General features: G+C 51.4%; 1 long non-coding RNA gene across 2 annotated transcripts; it reads left to right on the forward strand.

Annotated features, from left to right (window-relative positions):
- The first annotated feature begins 193 nt into the window (after positions 1-193).
- LOC147911276 (uncharacterized) lies at positions 194-23,594 on the forward strand. Of its 2 annotated transcripts, XR_015551343.1 has the most exons (5): positions 194-3,262; positions 3,804-3,951; positions 19,888-20,037; positions 22,215-22,303; positions 22,978-23,594. It is a non-coding gene; the product is annotated as an uncharacterized LOC147911276 (long non-coding RNA). The 2 variants fall into 2 exon arrangements; XR_015551342.1 differs by having other exon boundaries at positions 22,215-23,594.
- The last annotated feature ends 15 nt before the right edge of the window (positions 23,595-23,609 follow it).

Genomic DNA, 23,609 nt, shown 5'->3' on the forward strand with positions numbered 1-23,609 from the left:
GCGCCGGCCTGACAGGCCAAGGCCCTGGGGAGGGGGGGGCGGGGGGCAGCGGGGGCGGGGCGTTGGGGAGGGGAGGGGAGGGGTGCGCCGGCGGGGCTGGGGCGCCGGCCTGACAGGCCAAGGCCGCTGGGGCGTGGGCGGGGAGGCGGGGGCAGCGGGGCGTTGGGGAGGGGAGCGGAGGGGGTGCGCCGGTGGGGCTGGGGCGCTGGCCACTGGGGGGGGGCAGCGGGGTGTTGGGGAGTCTGTGGCTCTTTTCCACAAGAAGAGAGCAGAGAATGGCCGCCTGGAATCCTTCGTATGAAGTCCCTGTGCCCCTCCCAGGCTCTCTTCTGGCACAGACATCCTACGGAAGGCCTTGGAGTGGAGGTTCCTCTGTGCAATCTTTCTTGGGTGTTCTGGCCTGTTAGCACTGCCCCTCCCTGGGTTTGTCACCTTGAAAAGATTTACTCACTTAGTGGAGCCTCAGGTTTTCAAAAGTTAAAGTTTATGTAATCAGTGGCCTTGAAAAGCAGTATAAAATATTTCCAAAGAGGCAAGAAATAGGTACTTCAGAAAAAAATAAAGATTCTAATATTACATTGAATGTGTTAAAAATTCTTGTTTCCCCTTTGAGAGTGTGTAGTCCTGTTCTGAGGTCAGTTCTTTTCTTTGGGATGGGGTGTTCCAAATGGAATTCCAGAGCTTACATTTGAACAGCAAAAGTGTTAAGTATGATTAATTGTTTATAAAACAGTGTTTTGCCATGGAAATAACAATTAATTAATATTATTTTCTGAAAGTAATAAATACATGTGGTTTTTCTCATTGTACCAGAAAAATGCTTTATAACTTTCTTCCCTCCTTTCCACATAAACTGTGGGTTTGTGTGACTTTGCTAGATTCTTCAAACACTGGGTTGTGCCATTTACAAGATCACTGTGGTCCAAAGCGACGTGACTGGGAGCAGAAGCCTGGGGTCAGGGTCTCTAAGCTAAGCCCCCTTGAGCCTGCACAGGGAAGTACTTGAGGGCCCACACGTTCTTCCTGGGTGTCCTCCCTGGTCATACCCACTGCAGAAGGAGCCTTTCTGCTGAGAGAAGCTGCAGAGCCCTGGAAAGCTGGGAAGGCACCTGCACAGGGGGAGGGAGTTGCTGCCCTTCGTGAGGTTGTCCCTGTGCTCCCCTTGGGCCTGTACACGTAGGGTGGAGTTTTGCACCCACAGTGCAGGTGCCTGCAGAGGGTAATTTATGCACATTGGGAAAGTCTGTGAAATCAGGAGTTCTGTGTCTGGATTAGGGTTTATGAATTTAGGGTTCATTTGGGTCACAACCTTAAACTGCATCCTGCCGAGAGTCTCCTCACTTGTGAGAGTGGAAGCTGAGAGAGGGAGCCCTTCTCTTCCTCCCCGGGCAGAGGAGGGTGTGTGAGCTCCCAGAGTCCATTCCTGTGGCTGCTCAGGTGTCCCCACCCTCCTGCACCAGGAACTGACCCACTCAGGGCTTCTGTCCCCACCAGGAGAGTTTAGAATGTGTTTAACTTTCTGAATGTGGCTTTCCTTCTGTCCCTGGGAAGCAGGCTGCTTATCTGTGCTGATTCCAATATTTGTGTTTCTTTGCTTTAATTCCTGTATCGATTGAACAGTGCAGCCCTGTGCCTCTGGTTTCCCTTAGCACCTTGTAATTTTATTTCCTGTATAACAAATAACATTTCGAGTTTCTTGGGCTTAAAAATGTGAATTGATGGAGAGATCTAACGTCAGTAAGGCAAGAAAATTGTGGAACTAAATAGAATTTTTGTCCCTTTTAGGCAAGAGACTCTCAAGATGTGAAATGAATGTGTTGAAGTTTTCAGGTGCAGTTTTCGTCTTTACATCAGTGTTTGCGTGTGCATGTCCCTAGAGAACACTGAGATTTAAAAAGCTAAAGCAATGGAATTTCTATTTTAATTGATGTGAAGAAAACGAATCAAACTAATCCTACTATGTTTAAGGAGCTAAACCCAAACCCCTGTTGCGTTATAATATGCCACTGATTCCTGAAAATACTGCCTGTGTGAGATACAGTGGAAGGACAAACTAGGATGCACCTTGCCCTTTTAGTTAGCAAGCGATATGAAAATTTCATTTCCTCTGGTTTACTCTTTTGTAACCGTTAGTGTGCTAAAGGAATTAAATCTTAGAATGGTTTCCTATGTACAAAAGTTAAAATTAAAGAAAAACTATTAAATGGGAAAACACGGTATGTGTAAATTTCTGTTTATATTAGATAAATCTGTAAGATAGAAAAGTCTAACTTCAGAAGAGTCACTGCCAACACTTCTGGGTCCCCTCCAGCGCTGTTACTCCAGCCACCCCCAGTACACAGTTCTGATCATTCTTGAGCTTCCTGTTGGTGTTTCTTTATATAAAAACAAGCCATTGTGAATGCTTATATGAAAACCAAAAAAAATGTTTATATAAAAACAAGCCATTGAGAATGCATATTTTTGTACGCATGTTAGTCCTTGTAATGAGCGGTCAGACTCCACACGTTTTGATGTGTGCTGACAGCTTACGCCTCTCCTCTCCCTCTTCCCCTCGTGTCCACACCTGGACAAGCTGAGGAGAAAGTCCAGAGGCTCCCTTCTCTGGCATTGGCTTTGGATCCAACCACACAATCCCCTGTCTGTGTGCAGAACTCTTGCCCTGGTCTCACCCCTGGCAAAGATTTCTTGCTTTGACCAAACTTTAGTCAGGCTCCTGAACCTTCTTGTAGGCCTGTCTGTGCACTTCCTTGTAAAATCCAGTTTTAGCAAGAACCTTGCTAAATCAGTTTAACCAGAACCCACACCCGTATGTCTGATCGCCCTCGCCATCTGCTCAGGCTCCTCCTCTTCCTCCACCATCCCTCAGGTGGTGTCTGATCACTCTGGCCTGTGTTCGGTAAGAATCCTGTTAGGTCAGGTTAGCCAGTAACCCAACACTTGTTTTTTCTCTTAGTAATTTTCCATCCCCTGACCCCCACCATGCTGCCTCCGCCGTGAATTCCCACTCGCCCATGCTGCATTCAGAGTCGAGCCCAATCTCGTTTCTCCCCCACTGTAAATCCCATCATGGTGGTCTCTACGTATCACAGTGGTTCTGAATAAAATATGCCTTACCATCTTTGACAAGTGTCATTGAATATTTTTCTTTAAAACCCCCAACCACAATAAAAACCCAGGCCAGGCTCCTTTCCTTGCTCTCTCAAGCCATTTCAGAGCTGCTTGAGATTCTGGACCTGCTCTCCTCGGAGACCTCTATTATGTGAGTCATAAGACTTTTCCTAACTTCTGTGTGTGTGTGTGGAGGGGGGCACACACCAGCATCAGTCTCTACATGGGAACCACAGCACTTGCCAGTGAGCAGTCATATTTTGAAAGGAAGCTCTTTCTCTCAGTGGTAGTCTCAACAGTGGGCTCAAAGTATTCAGTGAACCATGTTATAAACAGATGTCCTGTCATCCAGGCTTTGTTGTTCCATTTGAGCATTGACTTTAACTTAAAGTCACCAGATGCATCACACCTAACAAGAGAGTAAGCCTGTAGAAAGGCCCGGGGTGGAGGTGGATTGGAGGGGGAGGGGAGAGAACAGGATCAGTTAGAGGAACCAGAGGTCAGAGTGTGAGACAGGAGTTGGAGAAGGGGCCAGAGCAGTCGGTAACAGCACAGCAGCCAGGTCAAGGCCCTGTGCACCATGTCTGGGAGTCAGGACCTTCTCCTAATTGCAGTCAGTGGGGGAGCCCCACTTCTGGTTGGATCCCTGGGGGACAAGAAGGCAGTGTCTTACCACGTCTGTCTGTCCACAGCTCCCAGACCCTGGCCAGGGAGCACGAAGCACTGATGCAGAAGTACCTGCACCTGCTGCACATCGTGGAGACGGAGAAGACAGTGGCCAAGCAGCTACGGCAGCAGATCGAGGATGGGGAGATCAATATCAAGCGGCTGAAGGCAGAGGTGACTGCTGGCTAGGGGTGCAGAGGAGGCTGGCCAGGGGGCCCAGGGCACAGGCCCAACACCTCACACTCCAGGCTCCTGCAGGATCGGGGGTCACATGACAGGCAGGGGGACCAGCTTCCAGTCACAGCTAGGCCAGCCTCCAAACTTAAAGTTAGTGATGCTGGCAGAGTGGGAAGGGCCTTAGTCAGATCTGAGTTCAGATCCTACCTCTGCCACTTGACAGTTGCAACCTGGAGTACGTCCCCCCATCCTCTGTGCCTCCATTCCTTCATCTATAAAACAGCCTTTCTCTGCTTGCCTGACAAGAGTATGAGGATTGAGTGAGGTTATTTATGGGCGAGCTTTTAGTTACTCTGCTGATGACCACATTGACTAAGCATTCCCACATTATCAGCGGAAGTGTCCGAGGACACAGGGTCCTGGTAGGTCATCATAATGTGGGCTTCTGGCTCAGTTCCAAGCAGTCGTTCCCTCTGCCTGTTGTAAGAGCTCCTACAAGGGCTCACCGGACATCAGTCTGGAGGCCACACTGTTGCTAGGTTAAGCCTTCTAGAACTTCACTACTCAAAATGTGGCCCATGAAGCAAGAGCATGTTAGAAATGCAGAATCTCAGGCCCTGCCCAGACCTCCAGAATCAGAATCTGCACTTTCACAACATCCCAGTTGATTGCCATTTACATTAAAGCTTGGGAGGTGCTGGCTCTCTGTCCCTTAGACGCCCCTCACCAGCTGTCTACCCCAGCACCGAATGATCTGATTGCCTCTCCCCCCTCATCTCACCATGCTCACCAGATGCTCAGAGCCATTTGGCCATGTCACACGAGGACCGTGGATGCTGAGCTGAGGACGGGAAAATGGAAACATAGATTCTAACCAGGTTCAGCTGCATGATTTGTAGGGCCTGAGGCAAGGGAAAAATGCAAGGCCCTGGGTGGAGTCGGGGAAGTCGACCTCCCCTTCTCACAGCCCACCAACCCACCCATGGCAGACAGGCGACCCCCCAATATCAACCTCCAACCTCCTCTAACCTCTGTGCCATGATACACTTGGTACCTAGATGAGGGGTGGGCAAGATGCCCATGCTGAGTCACCCACCTAGTGCCCAGGTATTGTCTCCTCCCCCTGCTCTGAGACAGCATTGGGTGTGCACTGCACCCACCCTTTCTGCACCTACCCCGAGGCCCCTGCAGAGGGTGGAGGGTGACTCACGGTGGGATGTGAGTCTTCCTGGCTGACTCAACCCATTTGCTCCCAGACAGAGGGTAGAGGAGGTCATGGGTTCTGGGGTGCCAGCATGTGGGGAGCGAGCAGCTGAGAAACAATCCCAGGGAGGCAGCAGGAGGCAGGAACACATGAGGGCTGAGTCCCACTCCCCTGGGGCGTGCTCAATTGTTCCATCAGATGTTACTCCTGAAACACAAATTCAAAGAGAAATGGTTAAGAACTTCAAGGTGGCAACCGCAGAACTTGAAGCCCCAAGCATGGGGCCTTCTGAGCATAGGACCCCATCACACGCCCTTGAAGCCAGCTCTGCCGGGAATGTTCAAAGATCTGAAATTGCCAATTCCACCTTATGGTGCTGCTGCCAAGCTCTGAACTATGGTCACATTAGCTTGGAACTTGAGGTTGAACAAAAGTTTCAGATTCCACACACCTCTTCTACCCTGCACCAGGCTCTGTCAGACATGCTTCCTTAGTCAGTCCCCACAACCATCCTCATAGGATCGAACGAGGAAGCAGGCTCAGAGAACTCAAGTCACCTGCCCAAGCTCACACAGCTGGGAGGTGGCAGAGGCAGGACTAGAACCCAGGTCTGCGTGTCTACTTGCCAGTCTTCCCACTCTACTTGTAGCCTCTTCCCACATGGCTCCTGGGATGGGGGCTTGTCCCATGTCTAAACCATCTGGTTCATTCTGAGATCTAGCCTAGCCCTACACATATCCCTGAAACCAAGCTGAGTCCTTGCTAGGGACCAGGGAATAGGTCTAGGGACCAGTATCAAGTTAGTGGCTTCATGATCAAGGGTGTTATTCACTCACTCACTTGTTCACTAACTGCCTAAGATCAGCTGACCACTGCCTAATCCTGTTCCCCAGGCTCCTCTTCCCTCATCACTCGGGGCTCCAGCCAGTGATCCCTGGTCATGAGCTGAGCACCTCTTGGCCTTTGCACATGGTGGGGCTTCTGTTTGGAGTGCCCCTGCCATCCCTAGGCTTCCCTGCCTGGTGGAATCCTACCAAGCTCGAATGCCTCCTCCTGGGGACTCTCATCCCAGAATGTGCTCCATGCCCCCTGATCCAATGGCTTTCCCACTCTAAGCATGCCACATCAAAGCCAGCTCCTTGGGTTTCTGTACCCCACCAGGCATGGTGGGACCTCCATGAAGGCAGAGTCATTTATCACTCTGTTCCTTCTGCCTCGCACATAGTGGGTACTCTGTAAGGGCTTGATGAATGAATGGACATCAGGCTCTGTGGTAGACAGTAAAGAGATGGAAGTTTCTACCCTTAAGGTCTGATTGTGGTAGAGTGTGCTTGGTGACATATTAGAGCTTGAGGTGTGAATCCAGGTAGATAATGAGTCATTTTATGGCCAAAGAGGGTATGGGTTCATGTCGCATATGGCCTTGAAAGATTTTGGGGGTTGGTAGGCCAGAGAAGGGGTGGGTGCAAAGGGCAGGGCCCTCTCTGGTGCTGGGGAGCACAAAACTGGTCGGTTTTGACTGAAAGTGTGTGTGTGCGTGTGTGTGTGTTTGTCAGTGTGGCAGCAGAGGCCTGTTTGGTGGGAATTTGGAGCAATGTTTCCAACTGAGTGCATTACTCTCCAGGGCAAATAAATTTTTTAAAGAAGACTTTGAAAGATCAGCTTGGTAAAGCTTTCTGGCTGTAGTCTCTCTCTCCCTCTCTCCTTCCCTACTTTTCTCTCTTTGTCTCTCTGTCTCTCTCTCTCACACACACACACAGACATATCCTGCAGGGCAGAGGGCACCTGTGTGCTCTGGAGGGGCTCCAGGATGGTGAAACAGAGCCCATTTCCCAGGAAGTAGGCCATCAGGTAGGCAGGAGGCGCTGACGAGCCAAGTAAGTGAGGAGTGACGCCCGTGACAAAGACAGAGGGTCTTAGAACGTCAGAGCTGGGAGGGATCTGAGAACTCTGAGGTCCACAGAAGAGGAAGGGACTTATGCAAGGTCACTCTAAGGTCACTTCCAGCACTGGAATCCAGGCTTAACCTTGGGTCTCCTGGTGTAGATCCTTGGCCTGTGGCTGACCCACAACTTATTCCTTCCTTGCTGGGGAGACGGGCCAGATAAAAGGTGCATGTTCGGGAACCACTGTGTCACCTGGATGGCTTCAATCTCTTGTGGGCCACATTTCCTCTGATAGCCAGAAAAATTCCTCAGGCACCATCCCACATATTCCTGAGGATTTTCTAGGGTCTTCCATTTTCCTGGCCACATCTGGCTTCCAATTCTGCTCTCCTGACTTCTTGTATCACTTCTCACAATGGCTGTCTTCACTCAGTCTTGACTGCTCCTTACCCCCGTGTGGTCACTCCATGTGTCTGTCAGGTGGAGCTAGATTCTACTGCAATTACAAACAACCCCCAAGTCTCAGTGGCTTAAAACAACAAAGATTGCTTTCTCTCTCACACTGTGTTCATTGTGGGTTCTGCTCCACAACATTCTCAGAGACAGGGACACAGGCTGACGGGGCTCCACCATCAGGAAATTCACTAGTCCCATGGCAGGGGAAGCAAAGTGGCAAATGGTGCCTGACAGCTCTGCTCACATTTCATTGGACAAAGCGAGTCACATGACCACACCCGACTTCAGGGTCCTGGGCAGTACAGTCCTGCCCTGTCCCAGGAGGAGAACCAGAGTATCCACGAAAGCCCTAATGACATCCGACTGGCTCCTCCTTCAGTCCCCAAGACCCCGACACTGGCAAGTATGGACCAGACTCTCTGAAAGGCTTAGATACAGTAGAGGGGGTTTCCAGTACTGAAACAGAAAATGGCTTACAGGTGAATAGAAGACATCTTTGCCCTCCTGTCACTCAGCCTTTCCTGCTACAGGGATTTCTTGCTGACCTCCTCTCCTGACACTGGCCTCTCTCCACATGCTTCCAACTGCCATTTTGTTGGTGGTGGGGGTGTTCATAATCCCTTTATCTGCCAAGACCCTCGCCCCCGTCCAGTGATGTGCCAGAGCTGGCTCATACCAACTTGCAAGTTGGTTGTGAAGTTTTCAAGAATCTTGCAAGCTTGTTATTCACCCTTTGGTAGCTTAAAATGGGCCAAGGTAAGAATGTTTACACCATGGAAATCGGCCAGTGCTACCAGTCAGAGTTTTTCTTTCAGAGAGCTGGTCGTTAATCCTTTACCAATATACCCTTGTCTACACCTTTTTTCAGGACCAGCTAAATACTTTGCTGGGCCCAGTGCAAAATGAAAATGCAGGGCTCTTAAGAATTTCAAGGCAGCAACAGCAGAGCCTTAAACCAGGCATTAGGCCCTTCTAAGCAGGCTGTGCACAGGTCACACATCGAGGACACTGGCCCTGTCTCCACTCCTTCTATACTCTCCACCCCCAGAGCCCCCACTCGCAGCCATCTCTCCCTAGAGGTAACGGGAGATCACACCCAAACAAAAGTCTGCACAAAATTTATTAAGCAAAACTATCCAGCTCTGCTCAGTCTCTTCTCTCCCATCTAAACAGCCCTCTTGGGCCCCATCTTTGGTAATCAAAAAGCTCCAAGGACCATCTAAAACAACGGGAGCATCCTCCTCTAGGAAGAATCCTCCGCTTCTCTAGAATCCTCAGTTTGCCACCATTTCATTGTTTTAATAGCTATTTTTCTCCCATTTATGATTGGAAGTAAGTTGGGATGGCTTAGGCAGCCTTAAAGGGCTGGGTAGGAGTTTAGAGATGGTCGTGGTATTTTCCTGGCTTGGGAGCACTCAGAATCCTGGAAGGCTGACTCTGCAATAAACTGCAGAGATCTTAATTCATGGTTTAAGGTAAAACTGTAGCCGTGGAATCAGGGTTGTAAACCAACTTTGACCTAGAGAGGGCCGCCTTGACCCCTTCCGAGGCAGCCCCTCTGCAGGGCCCACTCTATGCCTTGAGTCCTGTTTCCCATGTTCCTCCTGCCATCCACACCCCTGCTGCCCTGCACTCAACACCCTGTCATACTCTGCATCTTTGTTCACACCATCCCCTCTGCTCCAATTCCTTCCATCCTATAGCACACCTATTGGGCACCTTTTTTTTTTTTTTGTGAGGAAGATCAGCCCTGAGCTAACATCCATGCCAATCCTCCTCTTTTTGCTGAGGAAGACTGGCCCTGGGCTAACATCTGTGCCCATCTTCCTCCACTTTATATGGGACGCCACCACAGCACGGCCCGACAAGCGGTGCATCGGTGCAGGCCTGGGATCCAAACCTGGGCCACCAGCAGCGGAGCGTGTGCACTTAACTTCTACACCACGGGGCCAGCCCAGTTGGACTCCTTTTTTGTCCTGCAAAACCTCTGGGTAGCGCTTGTGGCTTCCATGGTGAGACCCTCCCACTGCAGTAGGGGCACACCTCTGTTCTGGCCTCACCTTGTTGGAGTATAAGTTACCTCTGTGGGTATCTGACACCCTTCTTAGGCTGGAAGCTCCTCCAGGGAAGGGATCTGACATCCACCTCTGGCTGTGTCTCACCCATGCCCAGCATGGTGCCCACCACAGAGACTCCATCAGGACATGCTGACAGGATTGGCACAAAGGGAAACAGAGATGGGCATCTCTTAGGCTTGGAAGAGGCCAGAGGGAATGGAGAATGAAGGAGAGAGAACTGAGTTGTGTGGCAGCTGTTGGAAAAGCAAGAAGTACAGAGATCTTTAGCAAAACCTTGACTGCTAACAAACAAGAGAAAACCCTGGACTAATTCCCCCATCAATGACTGCACTGACTAAATGCATTCTGGATTAAAGACACTGTCTCCAGAGAGGGGACTGGGGTGTGGCAGGAGCCAATGAGCAGTGCTGCTAATGGGTGTGGCAAACGAGGATTTGCCTCTGATGGGCCAAAAAGGCCAGACTGTTGGATGGCAAGTGGGCAGGGCTCAGCTGCCCTGCCCACTTGCCCTGCCCATCACTCAGATGCCAGGCATTGAGCCAGGTTGGGTAGCCAGAGCTGGACTCTAGCAGGCGAGTTGGGGTGTAAGCCCGAGTCCCAACTCTCCATCGCCATCGTTGACAAGGGTCAACTGAGCCGGCCTTGGACGTCAGCCAAGCCAACCCGGATCCAAAGCAAATGCATCCCCAGAAGGGACCTGCAGGGTAAGAGAAATGCAGCCTCTGCGAGCCCAGCAGGGCTGGGGCTCTTGCCTCCATCCTGACACTGGTTCATAGCAGGGATGGGCTGTGGCCCAAGGCTTCTGCAGGGTCCCCAGGCTCACAGCTCTCCAGAGCTTTGCCCACCTGGCCCAATCTTTAAATCCGACTCCCAGACTACTGGTGTTGCCTGTGCAGGGAGCAGAGCGCCTGACCTGACTGCGTCTGGTTTTTGCTCTGGTCCATGGGGAGTAGATGTCCTGTAGATGTCTCTGAGAAGAGCGCCATCAGTTTTACATACAGACTACTTTTACCCACACACCCACACCCACACACACACACACACACACACACACCCCACCTAAAGAGAAAAGGATACCACGTGCAAATCCCAGAACTGGCAAAGAGAGCAGACTGGCATGGGGGTGATGACATCAGGGCAGTGAGGGTGCTGACTGGGCATCCACGTGTCTCTGAGCTCTGCACAAGCCTGTGTGTGTAAGTCTCTTAGCTCTTTAGAGGTCAGATCCAAGAACAGCCATTATTTCATGTGCCAAGGTTCTCAGAGAATCGAAAAAATAGAAAAGCCTGCATTGGCCCTGAATATTTCTCCATTAGATATTTTCAGCCGCTCTTCAAGCACAGGCCGGGGTAGTTTTAGCAACCCGGAAGTGGAGAGCGGGTAACTGTCCCATTTTGCTTTTAAAGTGCTCCATTCGCTCAATTGTCAGAGCCCATTCATCCTGCGGTTCAGCAAGTGGCCTTGAGGGGACAAAGCCACATGCCCTGAAAAGGGAGCAGAGCTGGCTCTGTGGCACATTTGTGATTTCCTGAGCTACTATCTTTGGATGTGTGCCACTTAGCTCAGAGGTGTCTCTGCGCCCACTCAGCACTTTCCACCCCCTGCTCTTGTTGTACTGAGCGAGTGAGACCACAGGGTGGGGGTTTGCCCTCAGGGCACAAACTGCTGGGAGAGGGCACAGCCCCCTGTGACAGCTCCCCTTGGAGGACAACACTAGGGGCCTCCAACAGCCAAAGTGCTAAGTCATCACAGAGAGATGGAACAGAGAGCACACATGGAGAATGGGACCAGGGAGGGGCATCTGATGTGGCAGAGAAAGACAGAGACCACTGCAGGGACATGGGGACAGGCTCCTAGGCTGGGGCTACCCTGACTCCTGGAGGGGTTCACTCTTTCTCTCTGGGCCTGTTTTCCTGTCCACAAATGGAGTGCATGACAGAGTCCCTTTGGCTTCTCCTCTGTCATTCAGCTCAAACCCCAGACACATTGGGGAGGTTCCCAGGTCTCCAGGGTGGTAGGAGCTGAGGGTGTTGAGCAGGGGCAGAGGAGGAACAGTTGGGAGGGGAGGGGGCTGCAGGAAGTAGCAGAAGTCTCTCTGGCATCCTTACAGCTCATCCTGGGAGAGGACACTCGGGCTGTGTTCTGGAGCTGGCTGGCTGGGGAGTATGGGCGGGGAAGAGGGTGTTGGGAGGGGAGCCATGGCAAATGTGGCTGCCAGGGGTGCTCAGGGGCCCCTTACCCAGCCTGGTGCTAAACTGACAGTGAGAAGGCATGTTCCCCAGGGCTCTTTAGGTGGTGACAGAGCAGATGCTTGGGAGAATCCGGGTGTTTTTGCTTTTCTAAGTTTCCCCCCAAAAGGGAGTGGTGGAGAGCTAGCATTTACTGAGCACCTCCTCTGCACCAGGCCCTGTTTTGAGAGGTTCAGGGGATTCGATTGGAGATGTAAAAGAAACTTGTCACTCCAAACAAATGGACTGAAGGTATATTTTATTATACAGAAGAGAGTAAAGGTGATAGTCCGCAAACAGATCCGAATAGGTCAAATAATAAGAGGGAAAAACACTAGCTCAATTGGAAAGGGAAACATCGACATCGACTGAAGGGAAATGACACAAATCAATCAGAAATTCAGACACCAGGTTGACTGAAAAGAGTACACATCAGATTGGTTACTCACAACATCCACGCCCCACTGCTGGGAGAGTGCCTTCAATTGACATGGCTGGGCGGGAATCCAATCATCAAAGGTCCTGGGCCAGGTGTCCCCTTCACAGGTGAGACTCTCACCAGGCCTCAGTCTCCAGCGGTTTATATAGCGTCAGTAGTTTTCAGAGTAAACAGTTACAGAGTTTACAGAGCAAGCATTCAGTGTTCCCATGCACAAATGGTTATCAGTGGCATATGTGCACTGAGCCTCCTGGTTATTGTCCCAGCCTGGCAGTTGTGCACGTGCATTTTTCCCTGGTTATGGTCCCAGCCCAGCACAGATGGCCAGTCTGTCCCAGGCTACAATGCCCAAAGGACCTTGAGATGTTACAAATTGCAACTATCTCCGTGGGAGAAAGGCCAGTTGCCACCACACAGAAAGCAGCTTTATATTTCTTTGTGTGCTGGTGGCTGTAGGTCAATGGAGCGGCCAAACATGGCTGCACTCATGTCAAGACAGGCCCTCAAATTGTCCCATTACTTGCAGGAATGACCTCATTTCACCTTCATACTTTACAGAAAAGAGGTTTTCTGAGGTTCAGACATGTTAGGCATCTTGCTAGAGGTCACACAGCTGAGAAGCAGCTGCAGAAGCAGAAGCAGCATAGGGCAGATTTGAGCCTGCTCTGTGTGGGTCTCAAGCCCTAGCTCTTTTCACATCATCAGTGGCATTTCCTCTGAATTCTCCAGAGCCCTGAGTTCCTCTAAGATCCCTCAGGGTCACCCCAGCAGGTGGGCACTGAGGGTGCCAGGAAGGCTGGCAGTGAGAGCAGCTCCTGTCCTCTGCCAGCTTCTGGGGCGTGTGACCATGTTTAGAAAAGCTTGTGTTTGGTTTAGTGCTCTGCTGTCACCATCTTGAAATTTTGTCATTTTTTAAAAAGGGGTCCTGCTTATTTGCTCTGCACTGGACCCCACAAGTTACATAGTGTATCCCGCTGATGGGGTTTTCACACAAGGTGTCACATGAGAAAGACATTTGCTGCTAGAGTCCCACGGGTGGTGGCAACCCCTGCCCTCTCCCTGGGCCCCTCAGCTCTGCTGGACTTGGGGGAGGGGGACCCTTGGAGGGGCAGGAACTCCATGGCCAGAGCTTACCCTGTGCCTCCTCTGTCAGTGAGGCCATCGTGTGTTTGCACCAGATCTCTACCAAGGGCTGAAGGCCTGCATCTCCAGCTGGCCCACTGGGGCCTGGGTGAACAGGAAGCCCTGGCAGAGGTCCCCAGCCCCACCTGCACCCAAATCCACCTGAGAAGTCCCTCTCCAGGGCCCACTCCTCCAGGCTGGCGGCACTTCCATCCTCCTGGGGTGTAACAGCGACCCCTTAAAAACACACAGAATCCCTCAGAGGGAGCAGAAGAGGAAAGACAAGTTGGCAAGCTGTTTTTCTAGGACGAAGCGAGATATTTTTAGTTTCTTATCTACTTTTCCCCTTTTAAAAATTATATATATGAACCCATTTGAGAAAATTTGACAATCTAGAAAAGCAGAAAATGTTAAAAGCTATAACAGCCATAGTTCTGCTTCCCAAAGATAACCACTGTAAAGACTTTGGTGTGTTTTCTTCAAAATTTTTTCTGTGCACAGGTCTTGGGGTTTTTACCCCCATTTTATTTACATAATGTCACAGGGGCCGGCCTGGTGGCGCAAGTGGTTAAGTGCATGCACTCTGCTGCGGTGGCCGGGGGTTCGCTGGTTTGGATCACGGGTGCGCACCGACTCACCGCTTGTCAAGCCATGCTGTGGCGGCATCCCATATAAAGTGGAGGAAGATGGGCATGGATGTTACCCCAGGGCCAGTCTTCCTCAGCAAAAAAAGAAAAAAAAAGAGGAGGATTGGCAGATGATAGCTCAGGGCTGATCTTCCTCACAAAAAAAAATAATAATAATAATGTCACACATGAATATTGAATTTGAATCTTGATGTGTTTTTTTTTACTTAACATTATAGCACAAATGTTTTCTCATGCTGAAAGTATGCTTTTTGATGGCTGTATGATGCTCCAGTACCTGTGAGCATGCCCTCATCCATGCAGCCATCTCCCATCATTGGCTCTTAACGTTGTTGCAACTTCTTGCTACTAGAAACACTCATCTCTGCATCTGAAATGTTCATATGAGAGAGCATCTCCTTGGGACAGGTTTCCAAAAGTAGAATGACTGAAACAAAAGGTAGAAGCACAGTCAAGGCTCCCACTCCGTCCACCCTGCGTCACTGCTCTCCGAGCTGGCTGCACCGCCCTGACGGCCCCGAGGGCTGCACAGCAGGACCCCTGCATCGCGCCTCTCCCATACTGAGTGTGACATTTTGTTGTTCACTTCCCTAAGTCAGAGAGCCCCGCTTTTCCCCAAGGTCACAATGAGAAGAGGCCCTAGAAAGACGAGGTCTGCACTTCCTGTAGTTGCGTGGTTGAAGGTGCCGTCCCTTGGGTAGTGGAATGCCCTGTGTAAGCTCCCACTTAGAGTTCATCGCAAAGAAAGCACATTTTTCTTTTTTAATGGAGTTTATAAGCAGAGGTTTCAGTGGGTCCATCCCTGTCAATCAAATACTGAAGGGCAGGTTTGGGGAGATTGGCTGGTGTTTCAGGGGCTGGAAGGCAGGGTGTTGTGTATCCAGGAGATTGGGACAGAGCAGGCCAGCAGCCGACCCAAGTTGCTGAACCTGGGGAGGCATGGAAGGACAGGGACACATGGATAAAGGGACAGACAGCTGAAGGGACGTGACTCGGGAGGGCATGTCATATGGGGGAAGCCCTGGAATGGGGGACTCAGGAGACCTGGTTCCAGGCCAGCTACTGACTCACCTTATGACCACGGATGGGTCACTTCTGTCACTGGTGGGGCACTCTGGGAGGGAGGCCTCTTGGGAGAGCCAGGGCCGAGGGGGATGTGGAGCTGCAATTCAGTTACCACAGAGGCCTCAGCCGAACCCCCAAAGCTCCAGAGCTGGGTGGCCCTTCAGACCCTCAGGCGGCGAGGCACACCACAGCACCCACAACAGCCCTCTCTGACCTTCCAATACACAGGTGTCGGACTAGACAGGGCCCCATCTCTATAAAGATGTGTGACTCTGATGCAGTCCCGATGCCTGGGGCCACCTATCTGGCCCTGGATAGGGCAGTGGTGCCAGAGTCATCCACAAAGGCAAGGGTGTCTCTGGGTGGGAGCTCTGAACCTGGACCTGACCTCCGTGGGTGGGGCTGGGTGACCCAGGGCTTGTGGGGCATCTCCCGAGCAGGCCCGTTGGCCATCCTGCTGCCGATGGTCAATTTCTATCAGGAATTGGTCTCCAGCCACCAGTACAGCCTGCAGATCCTGGCCCACTGCAAGCAGAACAGTGACTTTGACAAGCTGCTGAAGCACTATGAGGCCAAACTGACTGCAAGGAGAGGGTGCTGGAGGCCTTCCTCACTGACCCCATGTTCCAGCTGGCACCTAGCCCTGTCCTTGAGGGCGCATGCCTGGGGAGCCTACTGGGGACCATGGCAGTGAGGGCCCCAGCTGGGAGGAAGCCACACCTGGGGGCACCAGGGGGCCATGGCCGGGACAGCCCAGGCCCTAACAGGCCCCAGCTCTGGGCTGCCTGGAGAATGGGGTTAGAGCCAGACCCTGACCCAGCGGATGGCAGGCCTGTCCAGCTCCACAGAGCAGGCAGTGTGGGAAGGTGAGGGGGAGCTCCTGGTCCTGAGCCCACTTCCAGGCCCTTCCTACTGCTAGCTTAGAGCCTCAAGCTCTGGGCTCTTGGCCCAGACAAGACCCTGGAAGAGGCTCCACGTTAGAGTCTGAGATCAAAAGTGCTGTGGGTGTCTATCCTCAGCCCTGCTGGTGGGAGTGCTGGGAGCTGAGAGAACCATTCTCTGTCTCCTTTGTCTCTCTCTCCCTCGCTACGTTGCTGCTCTGTCTCTGACTTGCTTCATCACTGTCTCTCTCCTTGCCTCTGTCTCCCTGTCCCTCTGTCCTTCCCCATCCTTGCCTCTGTCCCTGACCCCTACCTCTCCCTGCTGCAGATTCCCAACACATTCTGACACTGCACGAGCTCCTGGCCCACTTTTCACGAGCACATCGAGCCAACAGCCTGGACGACGCCAGGGCTAAACTGGGGGGGCTGTCTGGGTGAGCCCGGCTCCCAGGTGCCCCCACCAGTGGACAGGCCAGGACTGAGGATGCTCCCCAGTGGGAGTTTGCTGAGCCCCAGGTGGTAAAATCTCATGTTCAGGTTAGGATCCCAAGGGGTGGTGGTTGGAGGACCCCCAGCCTGCCCCACCTGGAAGCAGGGCCCCTGGAGCAATCTGAGGAGTTCACAGCTCAAGCCCAGGGGAAAGTTGGTGGGATGGTGTGGGTGGTGTGCTGTCCCTGGCACAGATGGGGTTCGAGGAAGGGCCCTGGGCACTCACGTGGGCCCATCTGCCAGGACGGGGATCCGCCCAGTGACTCGCAGGCACTCTGCTAACTTCCCCTGTTCTCCAGTGTCAGTGTGTCACAACGTGTGGTATAGGAGCCCCAGAGGGGGGCCTGGGTGATGGGCCTTCATGTAGCCAAGGCTGCAGTCAACAGCAGGCAGTGTCATGGGTGGACAAGCCAATGACTTGTCCAGTGTCAGAGGCCCCAGCCCTCTGGTCAAGGCCCCTCTGCTGCCCCTCTTTCTGTTTCCAAAGCCCAGGGGGAACCTTCCTCTGCCAGGGCAGAAATAGAGGGACCAGGGAGGAGGGGCCTACAACAGCCCAGGCAGCAGCTGACGGTGGCCGGCACCAGGTGGTGGCAGTGGAGGTGAGGAGGAGGTTCAGATTCGGGGTGTGTTTTGAAGATGGAACCAACAGGAGTTTCTGATGCATTAGATGTGAGGAGAGAGAAGATGGGACTCAAGGGTGATTCCAGAGTTTTTGGCTGAGCAAGTAGAAGGTTGGAGTTGCTGCTAACCGAGATGGAAAAACTGGCAGGAGGGGCAGGTGTGGAGGGGAAGTCTTTCTTGCTTCATTGGAGCTTTACTGGGGGCGTGTTGAACTTGAGATGGACAACAGTGCTGGAGAGGACAAGAAGGGAGGAGGGCGTTTGAGTCTGGAGTGTAAGGGAGCGAGCCATTCGGGAGCCATCAGCTCGGAGATGGTATTATAGTCACAAGACTGGTGAGATCACCAGAGGAGTGAGTTTAGGCAGGAACGAGGTGCGTACCAAGAGCTGAGCCCTGGGGTCTGCACCTTATGGAGGCCAAGAGATGATGAGCAGCCTCATACGCAGTGATGGGCTGCCAGAAGCTGCAAAGGAGGATCGGTCTGCAGCGTGTGAGGTGCTGTCCCCAGCCCTGCCAACCACTCAGTGCCCTAAATGGCTTCCCGAGTCCAGCAAGAGGCAGCCAGTAGGGCCACGGCTCCCAGCTGGGCAGAGGGAGGACCAGGCTGGACCAGGGTAGGGCACAGGCCCCAGAGTGGAGGTTCATTCAGGGAGCAGATGTAATCAGAGCGTGATTGCAGACTAACAAAAAGCATTGTGGGGTGGGGACCCCAGTCCTCTCATACCCCAAGGAGCCAAATCCTGTACACTTTCCCAAGGAGAAGACTTGGGGCTCCAACGAGGCTCCTTGTCCCTGCGGGATGCCCTATCCCGGTGTGGGCAGCGGTGAGGAAGGCACATGGGTGCCAAGACGTTTGTCCCAAGACCCTGATCCCCTTTCCCGAAGCCTACTCGTCTTTTGTCCCACCTGATCACCTGTACCTGGCCTGAACACAGCCCTAGTGGCACAGAAGAGGGTTTTCCTGTCGCCCTGACAGCAGCCCTTTCATCCTCCTCTCTCCCTCCCTTGGGGGACTTAGGAAAGCTCCCAGCCCGGCAGGAAGCCATCAGATAGCAAACCCTCCCTGGCTGTGCTCAGAAACACTCCTCCTCTGGGGCTGACTCTCTCCTACCTCTGTCCTTTGTCCCGCTTTTTCTCCTGAACCTCATCTCTTGGGCTCACTGTAACCCAGGTCGTCACTTCCAGTTCCCCCAGGAGCCTGTGGCCCTGGGAACTCCTCCCCAGCTGCGGTGACAGTGTGGCTCTCAGCACAAACCCCAGCCGGGGCTGGCAGGAGTCCTGAGCAGCTGCATCTGGCACTTGTCTAACAGTGAAACTCGTGTTGCTACTGTGGGATCGCCCCCTTGTTTGTAGCAAATACAGCCCTCCTCAGCAAAATCCCCACCCTTGTCAAAAGAAATGGTTCTGCTTACCTTTGCTAACCTGCAAAAATGAGTCCATATCCAGGGAACTAGCATATCCTTGAAAGGTGCCTCCCTGTACCCTGTCCCTTCCAGAAGAGGGCTAGGGCCTGGGCTGCTGAGAAGAGAATTGCTGGGATGGAGGGACTGAGGCTCCTAAGAAAGAGACCCCATCTCCATGCTTCAGTCTGATAACCAGAAAACAACGATAATAGTAGTTTTATAATAACACCTTTGCAACCAGTGATACTAGAAACAGTGATCACTGCCCTTTACTCAAGCACCTGCCATATGCTGGGCCTGAGGTCAGCACGTGAAATGCATTCTCTTCCATCCTCACTCCGACCTTCTACAGATGAGCAAACTGAGGGTCAGAAGGGCCCAGTCATTTGCTCATCACGCTGAGTTCGTTAATCACCGATCCAGCTCGACCAGTGTCATCTCTCATTGCTGGGAGAGTTAAGTTGGACGGTGTCTACTAGAGAACTTTGTAAGCCACGCATATTAACCAGCCCTCTTGGTGATCTGGTCGTGGTTGTAGAATTTGAGGCATCAGTAGACAAATAAGGGGTTTTGTACTTTTCTTGGAGTAGGTGGAGTACTTTTTCCAGACGCTCCTCCCGCCAAAATTACTAACTTCCTAAGACTCCTGAAAACCCATCAAGGCTCTTAGCAAAGTTGGCAACTCAAACGCCTCTTTTCCCAGCAATGCTAGTTTTAAAAAGCAGTTAAATGGCGCCACCTTCTGGAGGAGGGGTGTTGTGGCAGTCAGAAGATGACAAATAAGAGTGTTGTCATTATTCTCAGATTGAGGGGCAAGGTGTGTCCTCCTCCCCCCAGACGTGCTGGAGCCTACTGGAGTCAGTCTTTCTGTGAGCCAGTGGGATTGCCAGGTGTTCCAAAACTAAGCCATTCCAGGGCCTGAACATTAAGGAAGCAACTGTATAAAGTGCATTGGGGGAGGGATGGAGACAGTAAGTGCAAAGGCCCTGAGGCAGGATGGGTGGGTGGAGTTCTATGGATGGAGATAAGGCCAGTAGTGGTGTGGGGGGCAGAATAGTGAAGAAAGGTTCTTTCCTCTACTCCGGTCCTCCTCCTAGTTTTTCCATCTCTGTTCCACGTGGTTTAGACTTTTAAATCAGACCTGTTTTCTAGCTATTAATCTCCATTTCCTTCACTCTGAAATAAGAACACCTTTCTCTTTGGGCTGTCAGAAGGATGATGTGAGCTCATGCCCATAGAGTGCCCAGCACAGTGGGCATTCAATATGCATTCTCTCTCCCTCTTCGTGACCACAGGCTCCACCTGAGAATCCTGGGTGCCAGGCCTTCTTCCTAGGTCTGGCCAGAGGCCCGGCATTCCCTTCTCCCTGAGAGACGGGGGCAGCCTGTCTCTGACTTATTTTCTGTCCCCACAGGATAATGCACAATGAAGTAAACGAGACAGAGAGCATCCAGGAAAACATAGCCATGGAGGGCATGATGGTCGAAGGCTGTGAGACCCTCCTGGACACCAGCCAGACTTTTGTGAGATGGGGCATGGCACCCTGCCTCCCCCCAACATCAAGGTAGGCCCCAGCAGTGGTGGCACTTGGGGACACCACCAGTTGGTTTGGCTCCCATGTGCCAAAACCTGCCAGCGTGATTGTGGAGTATTCCAGGGCTGCTGGAGGAATGTGACAGCTGTATGTGGATGTCAGTATCTGCACACATGGATGCAGATATTACTGGTTTTCACAGTTCCCTTCTCTCCAGATGTACACATGATTCTTCCCAGATGCCCTTGATGTGTCTGTGGATGTCATAGTAAACACTGACATGTCCTTTTGGGGAGAGAGGAGTGAAGGATGAGGACAGATACTAATTGGCCCCGTGAATCACAAGCATGTTCAGCATCTGAGGGGAAGTCGTGTGGGTCAGTCCCTCTGTCCCTTGCTCATCATCCTTGGCCCCTTGCAGGAGGCTGTGATCACAGCGGTTCTCATGGGTAGGAGGTTGCCTTCACCCTCAGCCTCCACTCTCCTTGGGAGCGGTGTTTGAGAGGCACAGCCCTGTGAGGGGGCAGCTAGAGGCTGTGACTGAGGGGACTGACTTCCAACTCGGAGACGTTAGAGCCGCAAGGAGTTTGAGGGTCAGCTCTTCAGATTCCACTTGCTGTGGGACCCTCAGCTTCTGCTTGCATGCCCCCGAGGTGACCTCCACCTCAGATGGGCCTCCTGAGTTCCTTCTATCCAGCCCTGGGACTCTCTGAGCAGATGAAAAGCTCAAAGGCTGTGCAGCTGCCTTTGGCCCCTGCTGCCCTTAGCAAGGGTATCGTCGACTTGAAGTTTTGTCCTGAACCCCTGTGTGTGGCCCCCTGTGCCCTTTCCCTAGGCCGACCCTGTGACCTGCTGAGCGCAGGGCCATCCTCCCTGTGTCCTGGCTCCCCCTGAGCTGCATTGGGCCTAAGCTGGAAGTGACCAAAGAATGACCTCTCCTGGGGTGGGCAGTGTCACCACAGTCTAGGAATCTGCTCCATTGCCCTGAGCCTAAGCATTTCCTCCCCTCCTGATGGGCTGGGCTGGATGTGGATAACAGACAAGGGAGCCCAGCAAGGTTCCAGGCAGTGATGGACGTGGGCAGAAGGCAGAGTGGTGGCTCAGAGCAGGCCTGGGGAGATGGAGCGTCAGGGAGGGCTTCCCGAGGAGGCATCACTGGAGTCGAGTCTTGAAAGGTAAGTAGGAGTGCACAGGGTGGATGGGGTGAAGGAAGGGCCTTCCAGGCCAAGGAGCAGCACTCAGGAGCCACAGGTAACTTGCCCTGGAACTAGAGTGGGAGCAGAGAGGGGAGGCGATGGTAAGGAGGGAGAAGTGCTGGAGCAGCCTGCTGGCGGGCCTTGAAGGCCTGAGTCCCGAGGACAGTGAGGAGCTGGCGGAGTAAGTGGGGAGAGGAGGCCTGGAGCACGTCTTAGGGGAGCTGGGCCGGCAAATGGGTTCATCACAGTCCCCTGCTCTGCCCGCGAGTGGCTTCGGAGTGCACATTGTCGAGGACTGGGGGCTCTGCAGCCCAGCACGTCGTGACTGATTGGTGATGTCTGCTGCGTCTGTGTGTGGCAACAGGTGCCCTGTGTCTCTTGCTCATCCCTCTGGGACAGAGCCAGGTCCACACTTGTTCAGCCTCCTGCTCACCCCGACCCAGCCCTAAAGAGGTACAGCCTTTTAGATACAGGGTACAACCTTCCTTAGAGAGGGAGTACAAACAATACCCTAGTTGGCCTAAATTCAGCTACAAATTAAGAAAGCCTTCAGGTTTAACAATATACTTATCTTAATTTCAATCACAGAAACTAACTCCTAATCTAATGTTGCATTAATCTATTAATTCATAGAAGTAGTACTGTTACTATGAGGAACAAGAATTATTTCTCCTTGCATAATCTTATATCAGAACAGATAATCACCGAAAGTTGACAATAAAATAAATTCAACCCAATAATTATTTATTACATTAATCGTTAACCCAACACAGGTAGGCATTCAAGGAAAGATTTCAAAAAGTAAGAGAAATTCGGCAAACACAGCCCCCACCTGTTTACCAAAAGCATCTCCTCTGGCATTTCTGGTGTTACAGGCACTGCTTGCCCAGTGACACGGTGTAAAGGCCGCAGTGACTGGACCCTGCAAAGGCAGCATCATCATTTGTTGTCTAAATGAGGGCTTGTATGAACGGCCACTCGAGGGTTTTACTCTCTCTTACTTTTAATCAGTGATATTGACCTTTCCCTGAAGAGGCGGGAATGAGAAAATAAGAAGAGAAGACCCTATGGAGCTTCAATTAATTAAAAAAAAAACAAAGGTAAGCCAAATCAAGGGATAACAAAACTTAAATGGACTAACAATTTTGGTTGGGGTGACCTCAGAGAAGAAAATAACCTCTGAGTCATTAAAATCTAGACCAGCTAATCAAAATATTTTATCACTTATTGATCCAAAATGTTGATCAACAGAACAAGTTACCCTCGGGATAACAGAACAATCCTATTCTAGAGTCCATATCCACAATAGGGTGTATGACCGCGATGTTGCATCAGGAAATCCCAGTGGTGTAGCCACTATTAGTGGCTCATTTGTTGAATGATTCAAGCCCTACGTGATCTGAATTCAGACCAGAGTAATCCAGTCGGTTTCTATCTATTCCATATTTCTCCCAGTACGAAAGTGCAAGAGAAACAAGGCGTACTTTAAAAAAGTACATTCAAACTAATAGATGATGTAATCTTAATCTAATATATATGTGTATATAGCCCTGCCTATGAACGGGGTTTGTTAGGGTGGCTGATTAATTGCATAAAACGTAAACCTTTATAGCCTTTATGTGTATATAGCCCTGCCTATGAACGGGGTTTGTTAGGGTGGCTGATTAATTGCATAAAATGTAAACCTTTATAGCCAGAGGTTCAATATTTCTCCCTAACAACATGTTCATAATCAATCTTCTTTTATTAATTGTCCCCAATCTACTTTCCATAGCATTCCTTACACTAATTGAATGAAAAGTATTAGTTTATATATGACTCTGTAAAGGACCACATCATTGGCCCCATGATCTGTGGAGACACCAGTATTTACATCAGTGTCACAAGGCCATCAGCTGGAGTTCACATTGGAAAATGTACCCAGGAAGACACCCTACAAAGGACCCACTAGCACACAACAGAACAAGTAATGTGGACTTTTGTCAATGAGCATGTGAAAACGTACCCGGGAAGGCACCCTACAAAGGACCCACTAGCACACAACTGAACGAGTAATGTGGACTTTTGTTGATGACCATGTGAAAATGTACCTAGGAAGACACCCTACAAAGGACCCACTAGCACACAACTGAACAAGTCATGTGGACTTTTGTCGATGACCTAGTATTTAAAATGGTAGGATAAAGATGCAGGACTCTAAAGTGTTCATGGAAATGCTGAATGCACAATTCAGAAACAAAGAATAATCAACAAGGCAAACCAACTACAATAGATTTATAATTGCTTACATGTACACAGTAAGAGTTTTTGCTGAACAATTAAGTATTCAGGTATTTGTCTTGATGAAAACATGAAACTTTATGTTGAATAAAAATGGGCCATTTTCCTGTATTAGTACATTACTAC

This window comes from Ceratotherium simum, unplaced genomic scaffold (genome assembly GCF_057802395.1).
Source record: "Ceratotherium simum simum isolate JZ-2026a unplaced genomic scaffold, ASM5780239v1 HiC_scaffold_44, whole genome shotgun sequence".
NCBI lineage: Eukaryota > Metazoa > Chordata > Mammalia > Perissodactyla > Rhinocerotidae > Ceratotherium > Ceratotherium simum.